Source organism: Hemibagrus wyckioides, linkage group LG16, assembly GCF_019097595.1.
Source record: "Hemibagrus wyckioides isolate EC202008001 linkage group LG16, SWU_Hwy_1.0, whole genome shotgun sequence".
In the NCBI taxonomy this organism is placed as follows: Eukaryota; Metazoa; Chordata; class Actinopteri; order Siluriformes; family Bagridae; genus Hemibagrus; species Hemibagrus wyckioides.
This window is the reverse complement of record NC_080725.1, coordinates 7029618-7041909: the sequence shown is the minus strand read 5'-3', so window position 1 is coordinate 7041909 and position 12292 is coordinate 7029618. Positions and strand designations below refer to the sequence as shown.

At 38.8% G+C, this 12292-nt stretch overlaps 1 protein-coding gene across 1 annotated transcript in view; it reads right to left on the bottom strand.

The window, feature by feature from the left end:
- stard13a (StAR-related lipid transfer (START) domain containing 13a) overlaps nucleotides 1-12292 on the bottom strand; it is a 56582-nt gene that overhangs the window by 39205 nt on the left and 5085 nt on the right. The gene's annotated exons all lie outside the window — the stretch shown is intronic.

Below are 12292 nucleotides of genomic sequence, written 5' to 3'. Positions count from 1 at the left end.
CACATATTTACAAGGCTAACTAGATAATAGAATGAAAAAGCAGTTCTTTTACAGCAATCATGGATCTGACCTAGTCTGACCAAGTTGTTGTTATTAAAGTCTAATTGTGCCTGACTTAATTTTTCTTTTGTATGAAGGCTCATAACAAAGGACATGCATGATCTAGAATTCTGTGTCTTTGCCAAAGCATTGAAATCAGTGTTGTTGGAATATTACAAGGCCAATACCTTGTGTAAATATTTTCAGCCATCTCTCTAAATTGCTGAGCTTATCTATTAAAGCACAGCTTCCCTATATAGCAGTGACATTTCATGCAGAATCACAGGAGGCCTCTTAGATCATGCTAATAAATATGCATGTGTCAGACTATTCTGCTGTATGAGCATGCCGTTCACAGTGGATCCGTGCATCTAAAATTCTCAAATGTGTCACTATGCATCTGTCTACCTGAGAATTTGTCCTTCTCCAATTGAAATCAATCAGAACAAGAGCCCATCCGAGACCTTGTTGGGACTGAGCCAGATCTCAGCAGCAGTGTGCTTTTTGCTGGCATGGGAATAGCTCCACCATTTACAGAAACTAAAGGGCAAAAGGGGACTAATATGCTTACTGCACACCTATAATTTCAGAATTTATTGAGACAAATCACTGGCTGTTTCAGAAGCTGTCCTTGCAGAAGGCACTGCAAAAGACAATCCTCAAATCATTTTTATTTCAAGCACTAACAGAAAACACCTGCAACACATCACTTACAGAGAGAGTATAAGTGTTAAGAGTGAGTTAATAATTAAAGGATGAGGTAGTTAAGTGACCAGTAAGGAATGCAAGGCCATGAGAGTTACCTGGACATGAGCCCTAGTCAAAACATGCATTGTATTTGGTGAAATTCTTTGTGAAAGGTCAGAAGAGAAAAAAGAAAAACCTTACACATGCTGCATATGTCAGTAGAATACTTTAATACCCGCGCATAATAGGGGCTAAGAGACATCTTATTGACAATACATTTATAACGTTGTCCCACTCAGTCAGCCATTTTTTAAAAACATGTATTTCAAGTCAAACAGATACTATAAACTTGTTCAACCCAAAATCTCAAAATAGATTTGACGAAAATCTGAACCCTTCTGGAGTTCCTGCCTCCAGCTTGGGGCTCATCCTCAGATCTCACTAAAACAACAAAAACACACCATCACTGTTTCCACCCCTCTGGCTACTTAAATTGGTTTCTGAACCACAGATTGTTATCACAGAGGCAAGGACCTCTGGGATCGAGAAGTGGCTACTCTGGAGCTGAAAGAAAACCTAATGGATGCAGAAGGAAACAGCAAACATGAGAATGCTTGTCTTTACAAACTGAGGTCTCTGTTTATGTTGGCCACCCAGAGCTGCTCTCTTCCCTCTGGCTGGTAGACAAATGTATACTCTGGGATTACAAACCCACACCACCCCAAATTTTGACTCCCTAAAATAATGAAACAGCAAAGAGTGGAGCTGTGTTACAAACAGTTCCTCATACATTTACACAAAGACACACAGGACTGATGAGGTAGAGCTTCTTAACCCAGTGAAAAGAGCATAGATAAACTCCCTCAATGGTAAAGTCATCCTGTTTTCCTATCTGTTGTATTCTATAATCAACACCCACACTCATACACGGACAAACACTCAACCCATTATGACTTTCTACAGAGGCGCATTTGCTGTTTACATTGAGGCTGGTCTTTAGCTGCACACACACATTTTTGTGGCGCTAATGATGCTTGTGCCACAAACAGACAAAGTTATACAGGCCAACCACAAAGTCAGCACAAACACTACACAACTAAGCACTCTGCATGAGGGGTGGGTCTGGTAAAAAAGAGAGAGAGAGAGAGAGAGAGAGAGTGTGAGAAAGAAAGGGGGAGGGAGAGAATGAAAGAGACAGAGACAAACTGTGTTACAGTGTTAGTGTGATGCCGTGCAGATTTCAGGCAGTAATGAACTCGGTGCCCTGCATCAAGCCAGCTGTAACTGCACTCCATACTGTACACACTTTGTCAGTAAGATATAAAACATGATGGGGCATGCTGTTACAGGAAATCAACCTGAAAGCTGATGATTTTCCAGTAACAGCACAAATGTTTTATTTAGAACCAAACCTTTTAACCATTTATGGTTACGTTTAATGTTGAGGAACGTCTGTGAGACAAGTTCACATCAGACATGAGAATGGGGAAAAAGTGTGATGTCTGTGACTTTAACCGTGGTATGGTTGTTGTTAGCAGATGGGCAGGTTTGAGTATTTCAGAAATTTCTGCTCTCCTGGGATTGTCACACACAACAGTCTCTAAAGTTTACACAAAAAAAAACATCCTGTTTGTGGAGGATCTAAAACACCTTGTTCATGACAGAGACCATAGGAGAATGACCAGATCACAATAATTTATTAGGATGATGTCTCCTGTTGTGGCCAATGCACAAATTTTATATATATAGACAGTATGTGACAGGTATAAGCCAACGTTTCTGTCAAACTGCTTGGCATTGTGTATCTCACTTGTAGGCAGCAAATGCTGATAAAGAATCACTGGAACAGGAATCAGAATACTCCATTCTCAGGAGAGGAGCATCGATTTTAACAGTTAATGAGGTTGGAACGAGGTTAAAACACTCTGCTGAAACTATGATCTCGCTTTATAGCAAATAATCTGAATTAAATCTAATATAAGACAGAGAGTCCGCTTATGATGTACAGCACCATTTCCTTCGTAAGATATATTGCAAACATTGGAAGAGGCAAAGGGGAATTATGGAACGAATAATAAAAAGTAAAATATGTCTCCTTTTTCCAGGACTGAATTTATTGGGATAATTTTAGGTCTACTGTGTGGATTCTGAGATATGGTTGGGATGGAAATTTCATGGAAACCTGGCAACCTGTGCTAATGATATTAGCTCTGCTGTGGTTGTCTCACACATGAGAAATACACCTGCTGTATGACTGTTTCAACCTGTTTAGTTGCTAGATACTGGGTTTCTCAAAAAAAAAAAAAAAATACAAGATTGTAGCCTACAGCATAAGTCAAGTATGATACTTACTTAATCTTGATTGAAGCCATGTTATTAATGTCTTTCTGCCCCACAGAATAGCTGCTGCAGAGTAATCCACTCTTGACATCTTCTAAGCCAGATTCATGAGAGAATTTTACCCAGGAGGCTTTTCTTAAACTTCTCAAATAAGCAGACCTACTTTGCCTAAGCCCATTCATTCATACATTTGTCTGTTTGTTCATTCATTTAGCTATAGTAACTACTTTATCCTGATCGAGGTTGCGTCTTCTAAATTTGAAATAAAAACAACTTTGATTAAACAATTTAATTGTAATTAAAATCTGTCTTAAAATGCATTCGTATTTAGAAATAAATGTATACATTGACATTAACATCACTAAATATGTGTGTGTGTGTGTGTGTGTAAGCCTCAACTAAATTACCCATCAGCCCCAGCATGTTACACGTCAACATCACATATTGCCAATGATCATTCACACCAGTGCTATGTTATACCTAATCAGCTCCTGTGCTTAATTACTGGTTACTGTATGTTCCATAGCCTGGCTTCTTGTTACACAGTTTTGGTTCTACACTGTTTCAATGAAGTTTACATTTGTGTCCGCTGCCTCAAACAGTTTGCGACAGTAATGTTAACAATTTACATTTTTTACATTCACATTAGCTTCTGAAACAAATTTCAACCAAGCTTTCATTAAGCTAAGCCTTCATGGCAATAAATAATAAGGAATAATTACAGAAAATTCTAGTGTGCCCAAACTTAGCGGTAGTGTAGAGCACAACTCTAAATACAACAATAAATAATAAGCTAAATTCGCATCAAAACACACAAATCTGCATTGAATAACTGCCTGATGCTCAGATTTGCCATAATAGTAGATACAAAGATTAAAACAAAAAAACTAAATCGACAGAATATTATGTAAGTTATTATGTGTATGGGCTAAATCGCTTAAATGCTTGGCTTATTATCTTTTAGTTATGCAAGTAAGGAATTTGGAGCAACTGACAGGGCCCGGAAGTGTAAAGGGTTAAACTGAAATTAAATTCAGTGGAATATGTTATTTCCTTAAATCTGAAATAACAACAACTTCCTATATTTTCATTCTGGCAGCTCATAAGAAATTTGAAGTGAAGCTCCATCAGCAACTCCTGTTTGTTTTGCCCAAAAAGAAAATTTAATGCCACCCAAGCGGGTAAAACCAGGTGGCACAGTCGGTCGGAAAATTCTTCTTGATGCCAAACCGTCAAAGTAAGAGAGAGAGAGAGAGAGAGAGAGAGAGAGAGGGAGAGAGAGAGAGAGGGAGAGAGAGAGAGGGAGAAGCTCTTCAGTGCTAAATGCTGAATTAGCACTTGCACTCCCACTAAACGTACAGCAAGATAATCAACCATTTCTTATTATAAATAAAACAAATATTCAGTGTGAACTCAGTATGGTCTCAAAATCTGAGGTGTTACTACTTAGATGTATTAAATGTTAAGTTAATTGATTAAAAATATGGTGTATTTTTAAGTGCTGAATGATTTTCTCTTTACTGCATGGAAACACAGCAGTTTTTATTGTGTGGGTTTGGGGTTTTCATCAGAACTGAATGCCACACAGCGTGAAAGTAATTAGACTCACGCACACATTTACCAAGACACACACATGCACATATGCTCGCACTTACACACACACACACACACACACACACACACACACACACACACACAAACATTCTACTTCCCCTACACATACAGTACATACACATAAATACACCTAATCAGACACATTCAAGTGAACCCAATGTGCCAGTCAGTTACTGCCAGTAAATATATAGAATATACAGTATATGCTGTACATTCAACAAAATTACAGTGATATAAATCATGTACATACTTAAAGAAGCAAACTCAATATCACTAGCATCTTGTTAGAACATTGAATGTATAAAGGTCAATTTAAACCTAAATCTCTACAGTGAACACTGTTGAGATTACTAAATTAAACAATCCAAGAGAAATCTAGTTTTTACAAAAATCTTTATTTCTATGAGAGCATGCTTCATACAGAGTGTGCAGTTCCCTGCTGTGTGGTGAAGGTGTCCTCTGTCTCCTAGCAGCCTCACTCCTGTGGATCATTCCCATGCAGCATGCCTGAAGTTCCCAAGTTGTGGAATGCTGCTCTGCGTTCTGTCACGTCTGCTCCCAATGACAGAGGCTGAAAACCAACGTCCAATCTCATGTTTCTAATCAGGTTACATACACGTGTATTCACTTTTCCTACATGACAGCCATTAGACTTACTAACCACACACACACACACACACACACATTTTATCTATTTCTGCATTGATATTATTAATTATTATTATTATTAGATATTATTAATAGACTCAAAAGGAGAATGAGATTCAAAATCTTAAACCATCAGACAGAATGTAATAAACCTTTCTCCATTTTGTAATAAATATATATTGCAACACAGTATATGTCGACAGCACAAGAAGAGTATTATTTCAATCTGACGGTCTGATAGAGCAATTCTGTTGATAGATTCAGATACTGTGGAAATGTATAAAAAGATGATAGCAGTAGATGGATTTGATAAATCCTGACACAGAGCTCAGGAATTTGACCTCAGATTGCTTCAGGTTGCTTCTTTCTTGACAAATATCCTCCTCAGCTGTGTAAGCAAAGTGTGGCTATAGGAGGTGAAAACAGACAATTTAGAAATGGTGTATAATGAAGAATTCAGAAAGCATCTCTAGTGTTCTTCAGTAATGATTGTGGATGTATTGAAAAATTAAGTGTCATACTGAACCAGGATCCTCTCAAGCTCAGACTGCATGGGGTGTGTCAGTGAACTGACATCTTTAGATCTCTCTACACATCCTCTACTGACTACAAGTCTGAGCTTTGGCTGTGCTCCTCATGGACATTCAGAGACTTGACCTGAAGCCAGCCATGGATTGTTGTCATTCTGAAAGGTGAAACGTCTGAGGTCATGTGCACTCTGGAGCAGTGTTTCTCCAGTATATGAGCATGATGTAATTGGCAGCATTCATATGAATCTTGATTCTGAGCAGTTTTCCTGTCCCTGTCTCAGAGAAGCAACTCCATGGCATGATACTGCCACCACCATGCTTCACAGTAGTGATGGTATTAGCCAGCTGATAGTACACCATTTCAGCAGACATACATCTGGGTGTTTAGCCCAAAGAATTGAATTCATCAGTACAGAGAATCTTTGTCCTCATGCCCCCCAAAATCTTGTTAGTGTGTGCCATATGCCTTTTACTCATGGATGGCTTCCATCTAGCTACTCTTGTGGTTGATGACTATCCTTCCAGCAGGTTGGGAAAGATCTAAAAAACCTCTAAAGCTCTTCTAAAGCTTACTGAGCAAGGCCTACTGAGTTTGGCTAGATGGCCACTTCTTGGAAGAGTCCTAACTTTTTCGATTTCACAATGATAGAGCCCACTGTGCTCCTGGGAACATTCAAAGTTTTGAAAATGAGTTTATACCCATACTCAAATCTGTGTCTCAACACAATTTGATTATGGACATTTACAGATAATTCCTTGAACTTCATGACTTGGTTTTTGGTCACTGTGCACTGTGAATTGTGGGATGCACCTGAGCTCAAGATTTGATACACTAGCTAATACATATTTGCATCTATAAGTGTTCACTTTGTCTTAATGCATTATTGTTTGAAGATTTGGAATCTTAGAAGACTCTTAAGGATCTTAGAAGTCCTGTGTTATCACTTCACTAGTTTATTCAGCTACTCAGTGATTTCTAACAAGTTTCAACATGTGAATGTTTATTTGGTCTTTTGTAAAATATTTCTCACTTACAGTTCATCTGGTTGCCTCTGCAATAAGTAATGAAACAGTACTAAAAATTCACAGTAAGACAATCAATATAGTGTCATTTCAGCTAAAACACACAGCACACTGAAGCTATGGTTTTAAAATTTATCTGCACTACCCTGTGTTGAAAATCAGCGATGCAGACTATTTGGAAGACTGTGTCACAATGTCCGGGAGTGCAGAGGCATACGCCTTGCAACCAAACTACAGGCCTATTGTGCAGCAGTCATCACCACCTTGTTGTATGCATGTGAAACATGGACTGTATATGCCAGGCATGCCAAAAGGATCAACCATTTTCACTTGACCTGCCTCAGAAAGCTTATGAACATAAAGTTGCAAGACAAAATTCCAGACACTGAAGTACTCACTAGGGCCAAACTTCCCTCTATCTACACCCTACTTCAGAGGTCACAGGTTCACTGGGCAGACCATTTCACACGCATGGCAGATGTACAACTCCCAAAACAACTGCTGTATGGTGAGCTATCATCTGGAAAACGACGCACAGGTGGGCAATGCAAGTGCTTCAAGGACAGTCTGAAGGTGTCCCTCAAGACTCTGGGGATATCTTTTGATTCCTGGGAGGAGCTGGCACAAGATTGCTTGGCATTCTGCAGCCAGCAAAGGCTTCAAGGAGGCCAAAGCAAAGCATGCAGATGATTCAAGAAGACGACGCACAACCCCCAAGATGAGGGCAGCTTGCACTTCAACATCTGCCACCGAACACAAGTGCCCAACTTGTGGGAGGTACTTTCATGCCAGATCGGCCTAACAAGCCATCTGCGGACTCACAGAAACAAATCTTCCACATAATTTGATGTCAAGGTCATCTTCGACTACAATGGACAAACATCATCATCAATATTGTATAAGGCTAACTACTAAAAATTTCTTAGTCTGTAACTCTTGGCTTGAACACATAAAAAAATGTTTTTTATACTGGTGAACTGGTGAATAGCAATGGCTGAGTACTGTAAAGTCCAAGACCACCCTGAAACTCATCTGGCCTGAGCTTTATGCTGATTCCTGATAATACAACAGAAAATATATAGGTCAGATATGAGGTAGGCATGTAGTATCTGACTCTAGTGAACAGTCTTTCTCACTCTCTCAATCATCAGTTAGAGCAACAGTGTACAGAAACAGGTCACACTGTTCTGGTGGAAATAGATGGAAAAAATCATAACATTCCCAAATGTTTATCAGTATTAGTATTCTAGATTACTAACAATGTCAGAATGTGTATAAAGACACAAAATAGAAAAGAAGAGATCTGTCACAGCAAACCCACTCTTTCCCCCAATCACACACGGAGTCTTTGTCTGGTAACATATTATGTCCTCGGGCCATGGAAAAAGAGTGAGTGGACGCTCTTATGGAAAAATTCTTCCCTTTTTTCCCACATCCTGTGAGAAACAGGAATGACAGAGACAAGAGCACTCACTCACTAAGGATGGAATGACAGTATACACACTCACACGCGTGTGAATACATCTTCCCATGTCTCTTTAGGTCATGGGTTTAGGGGACATGAAAATGAAAGGATTAGGCCAGAGTTGAAATGGAATTGAAATTTTGTGGTCAATGTGGCTCTTAAGCTTTTAAGCATCTATGAAATAATGCAGTGTTATGCCATTTTAATTCCCATGATGAGATGAATGAGGTAAATCCCAAAGTCGGATTTGGGGCATGAACTTTGCGGGAATTATGTTTTTTCCTGTTTCATAGAGCCTGGTTACACTAGAATTGTGACCTGTGAGTCTAACATTCTGCCTAATGCCTAAGATTATTCCTGATGGAGAATAATGTCCACTTTAATGTTTAGGAACAGACCAGTGTAAGGCATGTTTGTGTATATTTTTGTGTTTATATCTCCTCTGAAATATAGGCATATCAACATATTATCACTATTAATTCTAACTTTTAATTTATTATTAAAACTTATTATAACTTGTAGCTGTCAATTCATACAGTCAAAATCAATATCACAGCCTATAGTGAAGAGGACTAACAATTAATTCCTTCAGTAAAAGAAAATAATGGAAAAAGAAAGCAGATATGAAGCCTCTAAAACCTCAACAAAGCATCATACTGCGTTTGTAGAGGGTAAAGCAAAAGGACATTCATTCCAAAAATGGCATAACCTTAGCTCACAACACTGAGAATCAATTGCAATATTAATTTCCATAAAAATAAAGCACCAGCGGAATATTGGAGACATTTTCTATGTTTAACATTCTCCACATAGTTTGTATAAAACCTGATTAAATGCCAGGAATAGATGGCACCCAATCTATACTGATAGATTTTTATTGATATAAGGTCAAATTACACATAATTCATCAAATTGCTTAGTTCTTATTAACACAAAAGGATCTTTCAAACTGAGGTTATTCATTTGTCAGCCAAGCCTTTATAAACTCTTCCATCTTTCTACTTTATGAATTATTGAAAATGTTCTGCTGTGCATTTAACACTTGTACAACTAATGCTGTCGTTACTAACATCATACATCTCTTAGAGCCTATAATAAGCCCATATGTTCTACACTGGCAGCTGGAGGAGTTCCCATGACCCCCGTTTATGGATATATATCCATAAACACAGACTGCAGCATTCTTCCCTCCACCCTCCCCTCTGCTGTCTCCTTCACATGCACAAAAAGGCAGCATGAGCATCCCTGAACCCATAGCACATGCAGCGGCGGCAGCAACAGTCTGGGTTGACTATATTAAACACAGCAGAGGGAGGACGTGAGCGGCACACTCTCCTATCTGCCTGTCTCTCTCTGCCAGGTACACATACACAGAGCAGATTGACCTACTAAACATGCACACACAATCCACTCATACTCACCCAGCAAAAAATACTAAGATATACATCAAAGTGACCTGATTAAAGCTCTGAAATATGCATAAGTGTTAACTAATACACTAACTAATGTTTACAATACCTATTATAGCTTTTTGCCATGTCAAACATTAACAATTAACAATAGTTATGCAAATGAATACACATTTAACAGGTGTGTGTGTGTATATGTGTGTGCATGTCTGTGTGTGTGTGTGTGTATGTGTGTGCATGTCTGTGTGTGTGTGTGTGTGTATGTGTGCATGTGCATGTCTGTGTGTGTGTGTGTGTGTGTGTGTGTATGTGTGTGTGTGCATGTGTGTGTATGTGTGTGCATGTCTGTGTGTGTGTGTGTGTATGTGTGCATACAAGAATGAGTTGAAGTAAGAGGAGGGTGTCATGAGGCAGGAACTAAAATTCCTGGTGGTTTACCAAAATATTTCTGTTCTTAATACTTCCCTCTCACCTTATTAGTCTCAGGTCAAAATTATTGGTATGTGACATTAAATTACTCAACACTGTCGATGCCCATGGGTTGGGTTTTGGTGAATGACAACAATATAATCATTTGTAATATCAATTTTATTTTTAAAATTACACTTAATTAAGGTAATAATTAGCTAAAACTTAGTAATAAAGGACTAAACACATTTGATGTTCCATGTTTAAAATTAAACTTAACCACTACTGTTTATTTTCAGTACAACAGGCTGCAGTGATATTTTTTGTTAGCTCTTAATCATACAAGGTTGACTTTCATTACTTTCTTCATCGGGGTTACAGCAGATCCAGAGTCTATCCTGGAGACATGTATAGATATAGACATGAGGTGGAAGGGATTGCACCCTAGATGGACTGTAGTCCATTTACAGGGCATTACCCACACATTTGCACTCTCATTCACACTTAGGGGCAATTGTCCTACCAGCATGTTTATTTATTATTTTTTGCGATGTGTGGAAAAAAACAAAAAACCTGAGAGGAAGAACATGTAAAACTTCACACAGACAGTAATCCAAACTCAGCATTGAATGTGGAGCTCCAAGAACTGAATCTGGAGCTCCAACACTAGCACAGTGCCTCCGTGCCACCCACTGTTCTGCAATTACATAGCCCAACTCACGTAAAGGAAAGACAAAGCGGATGTTTACCATTTAATGACTCAACAGCATATTGTAAACTTCTGTACATCTGCTGAAAGAGCAGAGTGCACACAAAAACATACACTGTATTCCTCAAACATTCACACACACGAATTGTGTCACAAAAATGTAATTCTTCCCACACAAAGACACACATGCATGTGCATACACACACTCTCCTGCACCGCCAGCGCCTGTCTCCATTAAGGTCATGTGAGAGGCCGTGGAGAGCTGAAGACTGGCACGACCCATGACCTCAGAGAAGTCTCTGGGGCCCCATTACACACATGCACACACTTCCCCAATGCCTTCAGCAGGAGACCTCCCGATAACAACGCTGAACAAGTTAAACCCAACCCTCTGCAAACACTGTGAGTGGGGTCACGCAGCATGAGAGACGGCCCCTTGCTGCTAAAGAGTGGTCAGTGTGACGCCTGGCTCTGTCAATCACAACCACAAACACTCCCTGAACAGAGTAAGAAGAGAATAGAGTTCTCTAGACCATGCTCAAACAAACACACCAACACAGACGCCAAGAAATTGGCGGATAAGTTTGAAAGTTCATAAACAATGAATAAGCTATGTGGCAGAACACTGAATTCACCAAATAATCGAGAGAATTCTTAGAAACATGGCAACTTTGCACCACCCATTAGCTCAAGCAATTATCATTATTATAACGATTATTATAGTGATCATCTCAGAATTGTATACATACACACATAGAGTTCAACTGCATACTTTGGAAACTTATTTTCAGACAATAAAATGGAAAAAAAAGTTTCAAAAATCTAAATGTCATAAACTCTGGGTACCTCCTACTATTCTACACCCATCTCAGTACACCACAGAATATAAAAACATTTCACAATCTTGATTTAGAGATGACAAAACTCTTCCTGGAATTACCAAGGATATTAGGCTTGTCTATCAATGTGTTGATTGAAGTGAATTTAAGAAAGAATACCTTAAGATGATACCTTATTTTAATAGGCTTCTAAAATATAAATATAAGCTATTATTTAATGTTACATCAATCAGCACTCAACTCAAAGCCCCACAAATCCAAACAGGTTTCTGTGGTGTACTCCATTCTTTTGTTAAAGTGTGTTTTTCTATGAACATGTGGTGTGCAGTAAAAATAACCTATCATTATATTTTGGGGTGGTAGAGTTTCAACATGCTGAAAAAGCCTGAGTCATTCCCGGGAATCCAATTTTGCCTTCATGCAAGGAAATGGATATTAGGGAAGAGGCCTTGTGTGTGTGTGTGTGTGTGTAAGCGAGAGAGGGAGCATGATAGAGAATACGAGTGTGTGTAGGCTTGTGTATGAGTGGAACCCAAGCTTTTATTTTTATAGCAAGTACTGAAACCTCAGTACTGCTCATT